Source organism: Gekko japonicus, unplaced genomic scaffold, assembly GCF_001447785.1.
Source record: "Gekko japonicus isolate JY-2015 unplaced genomic scaffold, Gekko_japonicus_V1.1 scaffold1345, whole genome shotgun sequence".
Classification (NCBI taxonomy): Eukaryota; Metazoa; Chordata; class Lepidosauria; order Squamata; family Gekkonidae; genus Gekko; species Gekko japonicus.
The window spans coordinates 147,829-155,759 of NW_015176491.1; positions in this window are offsets into that span (position 1 = coordinate 147,829).

The window sequence follows — 7,931 nt, forward strand, 5'->3', positions numbered from 1 at the left end:
ATCAGACTCAATAACTCAGAAGGAAAGTTTATTGATACAGTGTTGGCAGGGCATCTCTGCTTCAGGTGCTGTGTTAAGACTGAAGCCTAAAATGTAGGGTGAATAGATATGCAGGGTTCAAAGGGGTGACTGAAGCAATCAGTGAGCAAGAAGGGGGCCCCTCGTTCCCAGAGAAGATGTTACAACTGGGAACCAAGGTCAGGCACATAAAACATCTAGATAAGGGAGCATCCCCCTAGACAGCCAGAGAACAGAAACGAAAACATTCCAAGCAGCGCCACCCCCCCATACCAGACCCTATGGCAGCGAGCTGACAATCTGCAGAAGTGAGCCCTGACTCACAAAAGCTCCTCCCCTGCCACAAATTTTGCTAGTCTTTAAGGTGCTCCTGGACTCTCGCTCTTTGCTGGAGCCACACGGCTATCCAACACAAAGGACTCAGTATGTGGCTCCGGAGAAGCACGTAAAAGACTATTTACATCATTACGGAGATTTATTTCACTGAGCTGACACAAAACATTAAATACTAAGTGAGAAATCAGTTAGAGGTGTTCGCATATCACAAAGTATCAGTTCCAATAAATACACAACGAGCTGGTGATTTAAAAAAATACAACTCGGCAGTAATTTGCTGAGAAGTGTTGTAAATCAGCAAAGAGATGTCGAGTGGACGGGCCGTGGGCTCCAGTGTTCCCTCTAAGCTGAGTTAGTGTGGGCTAGCTCACAGGTTTTTAGCCTCCGGCTCACACATTTTTGTCTTAGCTCAGGAAGGAGGGCTCCGGAGCAAACTGATTTATGCAGTAGCCAAATGGCTGGCTCACAAGTTGAAGGCCAGTGGCTCACAAAGTAGCATTTTTGCTCACAAGACTACACAGCTTAGAGGGAGCATTGGTGGGCTCTACTCCCCTTTCGAAGTTTTCTTCTTCGAGGCCAGCCTCTCACATTTCAATTGCAATGCGCCAAGAGCTTCACAAGATTTTTGAAAACCTATGGCATTATAACCCCCTGAGGTCCCTCGCCTCCGAAACACTGTCCTCCCAAGCTCCATCCCCAAAGTCTCTGGGAATTTCCCAAATTGGACCTGGCAACCCTATCAGGAATAGGGAGGCGGACTGTTTCTACACCTCCTCCCAAGCCTGTGTCGAAGAAGAAGAAGACAAGGAGGAGGAGATTGGATTTATACCCGGCCCTTCACTTGGAGTCTCAGAGTGGCTGACAATCTCCTTCCCTTCCTCTCCCCACAACAGACACCCTGTGAGGTAGGTGGGGCTGAGAGAGAGAGAGCTTGTGACTGACCCGAGGTCACCCAGCTGGCTGCATGTGGAGAAGTGGGGACTCAAGCCCGGTCCTCCAGATTAGAGTCCGCCGCTCTTCATCACTACACCAACCTGTGCCCGCCAGGTGTTTTTAGGGAGTGGGTGGGGCCAGGGAGGGCTTTTGCCCAACACGGCTTCTGATTGGCCGTTGGAGATTTGATGGGCTGTGCAGATTTTTTTTTAAAGGTTGCTTTGGCAGCAGCTGCCACCACAGCACAAGGATCTGCACCGTGTGACTGAAGCGAAGCCGTGGCCATCACGTTGCGGCTGACTCCGCCTCCCGTGGCAGCCATATTTGTGGCAGCCATATTTGTGGCAGCCATTTTTGTGGTTGCGCCCACCGTGCTGTATACGAATTCCAGATGTGCCTCTGGGCTCAGAAAGGTTGGGGAACCCTGCCATAGAGTCTTCAGTTCTGCTCTTTCCTCCAGGGGAACTGCGGTCTGTCATTTGGCGATCGGTTGCAATTCGAGATCCCCAGGCCCCGCCTGGAGGTTATAGAACAAGCAGGGACCCAGTGTTAAAAATAAAGCAAAGGAAATAGTTGTTCAGCCGCACAGTCGAGTCCGACTCTTTGCAACCCCATGGACCGCATCACGCCAGGCCCTCTTGTCGTGCTCCGGAGTTTGCTTAATTTCATGTTCGTTGCATCGATAACACTGTCTGACGATCTCATCCTTTGCCGTCCCCTGCTTCTTTGACCTTCAGTCTTTCCCAGCATCAGGGTCTTCTCCAGTGAGTGCTCCCTTCTCATTTGGTGGCCAAAGTATTTGAGCTTCAGTTTCATTATCTGGCCTTCCAGGGAACAGTCAGGGTCGATTTCCTTTAGGATTGACTGATTCGATCTCCTTGCAGCCCAAATACCACACCGTAACAAGACTATAGCCACAATAATTATAAATACAAGGAGAGCAAATATATTAATGATTGGACAAAGTGCAAACTGCCACGGAAATTGTTATACATGCAACGGACAATAGATCGATCGGATCTGTCACCACGTCGCATTACCGCTCGTAAGACAAAGTCCATTATGCGCAAAGAAGAAAACGTCACGAAATTATTTTTAAGGGCAAGACTCAGGAAAGTGCTTTAAACATAGAAACGGGAATTTCACCAAAATATTTAGAGGGCAGGTTTCCACGGGAGTCCGGTAAACCCGTCCATCTCGAAGAACCTCGGTCAGGAATCGCCTGCTGACAGATGACATTTCAAAGAGGATCGACAGTTGAAATCCCAGATTAAAGTCAAACAGCCCTGTAAATGCGTACAAAACCATTCAGTCGCAAATCCCCATTTTACTACACCTGTGTGGATCATCCATAGATGAACACTTACCATTTCGCCGTATCACTAAAGCACATCGGCTTATCGGTTCGGAGCGCATACCCTCACGACTCAAATGACTACCTTCATTTTCCAAAAAGGGGGTCCGCGTTCTCAGAGAGTCAGAAAGGAACTCGATTAATAAAGCTACCGTAGTAGGATGACCTGCACAGGTGTTTTCGATCTTGTCTGCAGTCGTCGTGCTCTTAAAGTTGCAGTAGATAAGAAATAAGATATAAGATATAATAACACAGAGCCATACATGATATTTAGTAACATCTGTGCACATTCCAGCTGTGCGTCCAGGCTCAGAAAAGTTGGGGACCCGCTACCATAGAGTCTTCACTCCAAACCTGCCCGTTCCTCCAGGGGAACTGAGGTCTGTAAAAAACAAGCGGGGGAGGGGGACTCAACCCATGATATGGCTGTGATATATGGGGGTCAAGCTATCAAAATGAGTTATTATAAGAACACAAAGATTTATTACGGTGGCTCAAGTGGTTAAGACGCTGAACTGCAGGCTGTGGAAGGTCGGTAGTTCAGCAGTTCGAGACCCAAGTGCACCGCATGACGGAGTGAGCTCCCGTCTCTAGTTCCAGCTCCTGCCAACCTAGCAGTTTGAAAGCAAGAAATTGCAAGTAGATAAATAGGTACCACTTCGGTGGGACAGTAACAGCGTTCCGTGCGCCTTGGTGTTTAGTCATGCCGGCCACATGACCACGGAAATGTCTTTGGACAGCGCTGGCTCTTTGGCTTTGAAACGGAGATGAGCACCGCAACCCTAGAGTCGGACTCGACTGGCTTTCGAGCAAGGGAACCTTTACCTTTTTACACATGAATAAAAGATAAAATAGGTTAAAAGGAATGATCCAAATAAGAGACTCTCTATGTACAGAGCTGTTAGTTTCTCATATACAATTGATGGGTATATCTTACGAAGAAGAAGAGGAGGAGGAGGAGGAGATTGGATTGATACCCCGCCCTTCACTCGGAGTCTCAGAGCGGCTGACAATCTCCTATCCATTCCCCTCCCCAAAACAGACACCCTGTGAGGTAGGTGAGGCTGAGAGAGCACTGAAAAAATGAAGGGGGAGGAGGAGGAGATTGGATTTATACCCCAACCTTCACTCGGAGTCTCAGGGCTGCTTGCAATCTCCTTTCCCTTCCTCTCCCCACAACAGACACCCTGTGAGGTAGGCGGGGCTGAGAGAGCTCTGAGAGAACTTGTGACTGACCCAAGGTCACACCAGCAGCTGCACGTGGAGGAGTGGGGAATCACACCCAGTTCTCCCAGATTAGAGTCTGCCGCTCTTAACCACTACGCCAAACTGGCCAATAGACCATATGAGTTTCGGGCCCCTACGGTCTTCCTCAGTTGTCAATATCACTATTATGAAACAACACACATCCCGAAATAAATATATTTTTTAAAAGATTTTCTTTAAAGCCAGGTGTTGCTTTCTCATACGGCGTGCAATTGCTAAAAGCTGACACAGTAGGCCACGGATATTCTCTCATAGCAACCGCACACGCTCTCCAAATCGTTCTGGCTTTAAAGAAAATCTCTTCTCCCCCCCCCCCCATATTTATTTCTGGATGTGTGTTGTTTTATAATAGTAATACCGAACTGAGGTCTGTAGTCCGGCGGTCGCTTGTAATTCCAAGATATCTCCAGGCCCCACCTGGAGGTTGCAGCAACCCAAGCTGCTGTGTTAGGAAAGTCAAGTAACGAATAAATATACACTGCAAGAAACTTCTGTAAATTAATGTGTTCTGTTTATAATTGTGACATTCTATAAAGTGCACTGTGTATTCTTATAACATCCTAATCCGGTACATATATTCAGTACATTCAATATAACAATAACATACAGTTCATGCAACAGAACAACTGCCAGTCGATTTTGCATCAGTATTTTAAAAGTCAGACTGAGGTCTGTAGCCTGGCGCTCGCTTGTCATTCCAGGGTATCTCCAGGCCCCCACCTGGAGGTTGGCAACACGAAGTGGGGTACTTGCCCGGGAAGCCGGGCCTGCCTGAAGCAGGGCGTCTGGCTTCCTTTTGCTCCCTTTCAACGGTGTCGCGTTTGAATTATTGGATCCGTCACTGATACCAACCAGCGCCATCAATAAAAATGGCCTTTCCTCCCTCCCTCCCTCCCTCCCTCTCCGCTTCCCTTCCTTTCCCCTTCCTGGTCCCTGTGAGCGCTTGAAAGAGAGGAGCCCACATGGCCGAGGCTTTTATCTCCCCATTCATAAACATATAAGCGGGTATCTCTGCCTGCCTGCCTGCCTGCCTGCCATTCTGTTCCTCGGCAGCTCATGCATATGCATGATTTCTCGAAAGGTCCTTTCCTCTCTCTGCAACCTGCTCTCCCCATTAGCTGGCAGGAGTAGACACCCACGGGGAACCCCATCGCGCGGCTTGTCTTACACGGGAATCTCAGCCGGAGCAAAAAAAGAGATCGGTCCTGTACGGAGGAAGGATTTAATTTCTCTTCGAGGCGGGGACGCGACTCTCCGTTCGCCGGGCTTGGCAGACGAGACGGGATCCTCGCTCGAGCCGGGCTCTCCACGCGTGGGCCTCCTTTCGCACCCGGAACCAAGGCGGATCACGCAGAGTGTCATTTCCTCCCACCCTCGAAAACAATACAGTAACAATGCATATAAATCCAGTCTGGAAACGCCAGAAACCAGGACTCTTTGTGGAGTGTGGCGGTTCTGGTGGGAATTGCGTCCAAGCTGCAGTTGATTTAGGGTGACCCTGTAGGGTTTTCAAGGCAAAAGACGTTCAGAGGTGGTCTGCCATTGCCTGCCTCTGCGTGGCAACCCTGGATAACCCTGGTAGTCTCCCGTCCAAGTTCGAACCAGGGTTGACTGCCTCTGCTTAGCTTCTGTGATCTGATGAGACCGGGCTAGCCTGGGCCATCCAGACCAAGGAAGGAGACAAACAGAGGTGGCTGGCCATTGCCTGCCTCTGCGTAGCAACCCTGGATAACCCTGGAGTTCTCCCGTCCAAGTTCGAACCAGGGTTGACTGGCTCTGCTTAGCTTCTGTGATCTGATGACACCGGGCTAGCCTGGGCCATCCAGCCCTAGGAAGGAGACAAACAGAGGTGGCTTGCCATTGCCCACCTCTGCATAGCAACCCTGGATAACCCAGGTGGTCTCCCATCCAAGTTCGAACCAGGGTTGACTGGCTCTGCTTAGCTTCTGTGATCTGATGAGACCGGGCTAGCCTGGGCCATCCAGATCAAGGAAGGAGACAAACAGAGGTGGCTGGCCATTGTCCGCCTCTGCGTAGCAACCCTGGATAACCCTGGTGGTCTCCCGTCCAAGTTCGAACCAGGGTTGACTGACTCTGCTTAGCTTCTGTGATCTGATGAGACCGGGCTAGCCTGGGCCATCCAGACTAAGGAAGGAGACAAACAGAGGTGGCTGGCCATTGCCTGCCTCTGCGTAGCAACCCTGGATAACCCTGGAGTTCTCCCGTCCAAGTTCGAACCAGGGTTGACTGGCTCTGCTTAGCTTCTGGGATCTGTTGAGACCGGGCTAGCCTGGGCCATCCAGACCAAGGAAGGAGACAAACAGAGGTGGCTGGCCATTGCCTGCCTCTGCGTAGCAACCCTGGATAACCCTGGAGTTCTCCCGTCCAAGTTCGAACCAGGGTTGACTGGCTCTGCTTAGCTTCTGTGATCTGATGAGACCGGGCTAGCCTGGGCCATCCAGACCAAGGAAGGAGACAAACAGAGGTGGCTGGCCATTGTCCGCCTCTGCGTAGCAACCCTGGATAACCCTGGTGGTCTCCCGTCCAAGTTCGAACCAGGGTTGACTGACTCTGCTTAGCTTCTGTGATCTGATGAGACCGGGCTAGCCTGGGCCATCCAGACTAAGGAAGGAGACAAACAGAGGTGGCTGGCCATTGCCTGCCTCTGCGTAGCAACCCTGGATAACCCTGGAGTTCTCCCGTCCAAGTTCGAACCAGGGTTGACTGGCTCTGCTTAGCTTCTGTGATCTGATGAGACCGGGCTAGCCTGGGCCATCCAGCCCTAGGAAGGAGACAAACAGAGGTGGCTGGCCATCGCCCACCTCTGCGTAGCAACCCTGGACTTCCTCGGTGGTCTCTCACCCACGTACTAAACACAGCTGATCCTGCTTAGCTTCTGAGATGTGATGAGATCAGGCTCGTTTGGGTCATCCAAATCAGGGTAAGGGAGAAACAGAGGTGGTTTGGCATTGCCTGCCTCTGCATAGCAACCCTGGGCTTCCTTGACGATTTGCCCACTCAAATGCCAACCAGGACAGATCCTGCTTTGCTCCTGAGACCCGGTGAGACTGAGCTAGTCTGAGCTATCCGGATCAGGGCCCGACAAGTGACAATTGATGTACGGGAAGCCCCATAAGGCTTTCAAGGCAAGAGACGCTCAGAGGCGGTTTGCCCTTGCCTGCCTCTGCGGAGCGACCCCGGACTTCCTTGGTGGTCTCCTGATGGCTGGATGTAGGGTTGCCAGCTCCGGGTGGGGAAATTCCTGCAGATCTGGGGGCAGAGCCCAGGGAGGGGCCGTGAGGGAGGTGAGTGGGGGACATAACACAGAACCCGCCCTCCAAAGCCGCTGTTTTCTCCAGGGGGATTGGTCTCTGTGGTCCGGAGACAGGCTGTAAGCAGTGTTCCCTCTGAGCTGAGTGAGCGTGAGCTAGCTCACAGCTTTTTAGCCTCCGGCTCACACGTTTTTGTCTTAGTCCAGGAAGGGATGGCTCCAGAGCAAACTGATTTATGCAGTAGCCAAATCACCTGCTCACAGCTCTAATGCCAGGAGCTCAGAAAGTAGAATTGTTGCTCCCACGACTCCACCACTTAGAGGGAACATTGGCTGTAAGTCCAGAAGTCCAGGCCTCATCTGGAGGTTTATTATTTCATCCATTTGTTCAGACCCCTCCTTTCTCCCCAATGGGGACCCAAAGCAGGTTAAGACCAAAAAAAAAAAAAGCTGTGCAGAAGGACGCTAAGAATAGAACAGAATAATAAAACAATTTACTAATGAGTAACAACAGGAGCTGTGGTGGCTGGAGTGGTTAAGACGCTGAACTGCAGGCTGTGGAAGGTCGGTAGTTCAGCAGTTCGAGACCCAGGTGCCGCATGACGGAGTGAGCTCCCGTCTCTAGTTCCAGCTCCTGCCAACCTAGCAGTTCGAAAGCAAGGAATTGCAAGTAGATAAATAGGTACCACTTTGGTGGGAAGGTAACAGCGTTCCGTGCGCCTTGGTGTTTAGTCATGCTGGCCACATGACCAC